Source organism: Pinus tabuliformis, chromosome 9, assembly GCF_031772625.1.
Source record: "Pinus tabuliformis cultivar Carrire ecotype Pingquan chromosome 9, CPIR1, whole genome shotgun sequence".
NCBI lineage: Eukaryota > Viridiplantae > Streptophyta > Pinopsida > Pinales > Pinaceae > Pinus > Pinus tabuliformis.
In genome coordinates this window covers 1,393,571,512-1,393,577,868 of record NC_142307.1, presented here as the reverse complement: position 1 = coordinate 1,393,577,868, position 6,357 = coordinate 1,393,571,512, and the positions used below count along the sequence as shown (strand labels likewise).

The 6,357-nt window shown below is 35.9% G+C and overlaps 1 pseudogene; it reads right to left on the bottom strand.

Moving 5' to 3' along the window:
* Positions 1-503: 503 nt before the first annotated feature.
* Positions 504-991, bottom strand: LOC149153728 (uncharacterized; annotated as a pseudogene).
* Positions 992-6,357: the final 5,366 nt, after the last annotated feature.

Below are 6,357 nucleotides of genomic sequence, written 5' to 3'. Positions count from 1 at the left end.
CGAACCACCTCTGCTGGGAAAATGGAATTGGACCTCTGCTCATCTCGCGAACCACCTCTGGATGAAATTGACCAATCCAGAGGTCCTCTGCTCCGCTCGCTTCTGTCTCGTGCTTCCAAGTATGTATGCTTATGTCTCGTGCATACAATTATTTTTAATTTTTGTATGCTTCTAATTTCTTTGAATCAATGAATTATATCTACCAACGAGAAGGAAAATACATGAATTATGCCCGACTTACTAGATTCTTCTCCACTGTCTTTGAATCATTCAATTATTGTACAAATGCATTATATGTAAAGACTACAAGGAAAATATAAATGCATTATATGTACAGACTACAAGGAAAATATATGCCTAATTTACTTATCAATTTCTGTTTCAGAATGTATGAACTATGCTAACTTACCATTTTTTCTTTTGTGAAACAGTTTGATAGGGTCTTATTTCTTCTCTGCGACAACGTCATTTCTTCTTCGGAGCAATCGCTCTTTGGTGTAGGGTTATTTCTTCCATTCTTTAGTTCTTTGGTACAAGGTTGTTCCGCTCTTTACTTTGGTGCACTGCTTTCTTTCATTCTTTGGTACAAAGTCGTTACGTTCTTTACTTTCTTTCACTCCTATTGAACTGTCAAACCATAATAGCTCGTTGGCCTTGGTGAAACCGATCCCTCTGGAGGTCCCGAAGATGTCGTCCTCCACCTTAGGCTTCTCCTCACACACCGCCACCTGACCTGCCCTCCCCTTCTTGGGCGAGGCGACTGCCTTTTCTTTGCGCCGGAACAATGCCACCATCTTTGCAGTGCGAGTCTTGAGACCCTACCATTGCCACTTCGTAGTTCTCCTAACGATGCCCATGATAACTCAGCGGCATTTGGCAGCCGAATCTTGAGGCCCCCCGCAACGGGCAATGCGGGCCGCTGGCTGAACCCTGCTATTCCTCCTACATAACTGGCCGTAACACCTCTACATGGGAGAACTGACTGCGCCATCGTCGTGTTAACTAAAGACACAGATCAGTGTAGCGAACCATATTGAACTGTCAAACCATAATGTAAAGCAGTGGAATGGATAGGTTCTTTGCTTCGCTACACTCCTATCAAATTGTAAATCAAAGCAGTAGATTAGAAGCAAATGGGTGGTGAAGCAGGTATGTTAGAGACCAGTGGTGAAGTTGATTAGAGACAAGTGTTGTGCCAGGCTCCACGGCGTGTCAAAGAGCTATCATGCACATGGCAGAAGGCTAACTTGTAAGAGTTTTTCTCTGCTGTGGGGCACGATTTAACATGAAATTTGTGTAATACACATGACATCAAAGTTTGGTTAAAGTTTCTATCTATTAATACACAGACATCAAACTTTAACAAAAGTTAAGTGCCTCCCTTTACTTTTGTTTTCCTTTCAGACTTTGGATAAAAATTCTTTGGATCTCTAACATTGCCTCGGGACATGTGAGGTCTCCAATAAGAGGTCAAATGCTAAACTTTGGTTAAATTTTTTGTGAAGCCAAATTGCCAGCGGAAACTTTCGTTAAATTTTGGTAAGAAGAAAAAATGTTGCGCAAAAGAATCGATTAATGGGCAGTGAACGACCAAAAACTTAGGACAAACTAACTTATGTTCAGCTCGGAATGTCTTGAAACCTGCGAAGCCGGCAATAAGACCCTCAACTTTGTTGCCCAATCAGAAATTAGATAATAACATTTATATTATTTTTTAATATGAAAACTTTGGTTAAAATCGTGATGCACATCAATATTCTTGGTCAAACACAGGATTAATACCCGGTCAATGCCGAATCGATCGCTATTAGTCCCAAGCAGGGACTAATAACTGGATTGGAGATAAGTAAATTATTAATATTTATTTAAATCAATTGTTTTATGGAGTATATCTTAAGTTTGTTTAAACAAAATGTGATAGTCACTAATTTATGGAAGTTTTCAATTTTAAATAAATATTTGTTACACTTTTACCATTATAAGTTGTGAGTCATTTTCTATTTTTAGATTTTTTAAATAAATATTTGTTACACTTTTACCATTATAAGTTGTGAGTCATTTTCTATTTTTAGATTTTTCAACTAAAGTCATGTTCTTGTAGTATTTTATATATTGGAGAAACTGGTCAATTAATTAACCAGAGGATTCATGAGTATGCTGGAGAGATAAGGCAAAATCGTTCCTTCTCATTGGCCTTAGCTAAGCATGCGGAGAAATCCAAGCACCATGTCTATATTGAGGATTCCAAAGTCATTGCTAGAGTTGATCATTTCCAACATAGGAAACATAGGGAGGCTATCGAAATTGAGAGGCATGCTAGAAATCTCAACAGAATGATGGTTGGAAGCTGAGCAGGAGCTAGATTCCGACCCTCTCCTTATGATTCTCTTGTCTCTTCCCCCCTTCTTTTTATATTTTTTCCCTCCTCTCCCCTCTTTTTATCTTACTTTTGGTTATATTTATTTTAAATTTTTCTTACTTTTATTGTACTCCTTTTGTTTCCTCTTTTTTTTAATTATCCTTTCCTTACTCTTTATAATTTGTATTAGTATTTGATACTATTTATAAACTCCTAACAAGGTTTTTATAACTTACTCTAAACCCTCTTAATAATTTATGACTAAAATTTATATTATTAGTAAACAATATCAATTTATGACTAAAATTTATATTAGTAAATAATATCAATCTCCTTATCCCCTTTTCGGCTTAATTATAGAACTATGTTATTAATTCTTATAATTTATTATGATTTAATATTATATCCTAACAACTATTTTATTTAAAGCTTATTATTATTCCCCTCATTAATTTTCCTAACTATAATACTAATATTGGTGCTCCTATAACTAATTTTATCACTATGTTTGTAATATTATATTTATAATATTTTATTAAATAGAATTTATAACTAATAAATATTAAATAATTCCTTTTTAGGATTTCTATCTACCTAATCTCCAACGGCTAGTTTTAACCCTAGACAATGATGCATCCTTACTATTTATTCATGAAGATTGTAAGATTTTTTCCACCTTGTCGTGAGGATGAACCACATTAGTTGGTTTGAAACGTCGACCCAATTCTGAAAGTGTGATTAATCCGAAAGACATTTATCTTCATTGAACATGTTTAAGGTCATGATGAGAAGAGGCCCAATATTTTGGCATGGCTATTTATAGATATTACAATGTGTTTGGTTAAAAATAGGATAGAATAACCTTTCTCATTTCATATTATGCCTTTAAATTTTACAAGACATTCATTCTTTTACGAAGCATTATTAAAATTGAGTTTTAATAGAGGGGTTAGAGGAGATATTCATTTTATTTCATCAATTATAATCAAACTTAAAGTACATGGTGATCAAACTTAAAGTACATGGTGATTGGCAATCATTTTCATTAGGATTCCCACGAATGTCAATTTAGTATTACCCAATGACACTCCTCTTGAATCCGATGAGGACTTTGTTATTGCAAGATTGGATTCATAGATTTACTAGGTTGTTTTTTTTTATGATATGTACAGGGGGACATATTTATATGGTGGCAATTGTTGGCACATGTAAAGTTTTATATTGGAGATGCATAACAAGGTGCATTCAAATTTATATAAATTGAAAAGGATTAATGGCATTGAAATCACCTTTCTTTCTAAATGCTTTTTTAATAATAACCCGATTTGAATCGAATTCTACAAAGCTAATCGATGGGAATCTAATTGCAATCTTAGAGTAATGTGTTATCTATAAATCAACCCAAATGGTGTACATTATGTTAAAGACTTAGATCCATTATTGTGCCCTTTAGGTATTGTTGGACACCTAATCAATTAGGGTTGGTGTGAAGGAATACGAACTGTCATTAGGAGTCTAAGGGACCTTGGAAAAAGATTCCAAATATCACAAAAAATTGTATATATATATATGTATCGTCTTTAAGGAAATGGAAATTCATGTTTATCTTTTCAAACTCTAGTTTGCAACCCAACAATTCTATCAAAATTGGGCTTGTCATATCTACCCCATGTTGGAAATAATATTGAGAGTGGGGGGTGAATCAGTATTAGTCAAATCAATAACTTTTTCTTTTCCATAGTCAGATTTATATACGCTACTTCATTGAAGGTAACTCGTGTGTACACGCAACTGTATTTAAGGCAACCTGTGTATATCCAGCAAACTTATGATTCAGTTAATTCATCATATGTTGATCTTTAATCAATGCATCAGTACTTCATTAAACATATAAACAATAACCATGTGCAGTAATAACAGAACAAACCGTCACACATAATAAACACACATGAACACCAAGATTTAAGGTGGAAACCTAATGCGGGACAAAAACCACCTATTGTTGTCTTCTTTTAATATAAGAAAAACATGTTTACAATCTTGTACTGGTGCAGACTCATACCAGTACGCAGGCACCCACCTGCAGAAAGCTACAACCTTCACTCGTTTTCCAGCTGCTACTGGAAGGGAGCTCCAACCCCCCAACTTTTGTACTAGTCAATCCATTTACTAGTATGTAGGCACCAACCTACAGAAGGTTCAACCCTTCACTCGTTTTCCACATGCTACTGGAAGGGAGATCCAACCCCCTAGCTCTTATACTGGCCGATATTTTTACCAGTATGTAGGTGCCAGCCTACAAAAGGCTACAACCTTCTCTCTTCCTCCAAGGACCACGTTTCATAAATTTTCAGATTGGATACTCCTGGAACACAACACCACAATCCGAAGGCCTCATTTCATCAAATTTTCATACTGGACCCATCAGTAACGATTTAATCACCACCGCAATATAACCATCAAATACATCTGCATCAACCTATCACTGAAACCTAACCATCAATCTTTGAATCAACCACAACTGAATCGATCACTGAAAACTCATCATTAAAGCAAATCATAATCAATCTGAACATTCAGAACACTGTCACCAGAACACAGAGCAGAACCCAGAACTCTGCAACAATAACCAGAACCAACGACAACTTCAAATATCATATTTCATAATGTATACGCTACTTCGATGTGCTGAACCAGTGTGTATACGTGCTTTTATCAAGACGAACCAACGTACAGATTTACAAATACTAACTTAAAACTTCACACTATTCCAGACTTCAGTCATACCCAGATCATAACATTTACAGAATAAAACATGCGTCAGTGTTCAGATCTAGACTATCCATGATCAAACCACATAATGATAATTCATTTTAGGTCTTATGATCCCAATCCATCATCCATCATCAACCACATAGGTGCATCCTTAGTTCAGATCAAGCAAAGCATCAGAAACCCATAACCTGCATATTTGATCTTAACACTTCATAAGATATTCAATACTTGCACACTTGGCCTAATGATCTTCTCCTCCTTATATATTTTTAGGCCTTTCTCAATACCTTGGACCAAAACCACTTAGGACCAATACCCTAGACCAAATACCTAGGGTCAATACCTCGAACCAAATACCTCAGACCAATACCTTGGACCAAAACCTTGGTTTGCCAACATGTACGCTCTTTTCCTCCTGTGGAAGTGTGTGTATACATATACACTCTTTTTGTTTTGTCTACCCGTGTGTATACGCTACTTTGAAAAAGTGAACCAGTGTATACCTCTCTTTCTTCAATCTCTGGAATCTGATCTGTAATCCTTTGTTGTTAACCTGCTGCACTGTGAACTGTCATCTGAGTGAGTTTCCATCAAGGAAAACACATGTATCATAATGAAAACAATCTCCCCCTTTGGACTTGATGGCAACAACAACACCAACATACTCTCCCCCTTTGACATCAAGGGCAAAGGGCGGACCAAGATATTCTCCCCCTTTGATATAAATTATGCAGTCCATGCTCCTCCTGAGCACGTGCTGAATTCTCTGATTAAACTCCCCCTTTGTACATGATGAGATGCACTAAATCGTCCATGCTCCCCCTGGGCACATGAAAAAATATTTTCCAAAATAATATAACTCAACTATGTGAGTATGACCATCCTATCACCAATGACTCTTACATACATCAATCTCCCAACCAAGTGGGGATATACCAAATGTTTATACATGATTGAAAATAACAATTATTACATCATCCTTCCCATGCATAATGTGGTTACAAATTAGGTCTTTTCATGACCTTTACATCAAATGATATACATGACATTTATAACAAGGACTTACAATCTAAACAAGACCATGATAGTCATCAACAACTATCATACATCGTATATGAATTGCACCATCAACATCTTTCAGCGGCATCAAGATCAACATCCTATATATGTCCATCATTAAAAGAGTCACGTGAATCAAAGAAACCATTGGGATCAAGCAATAT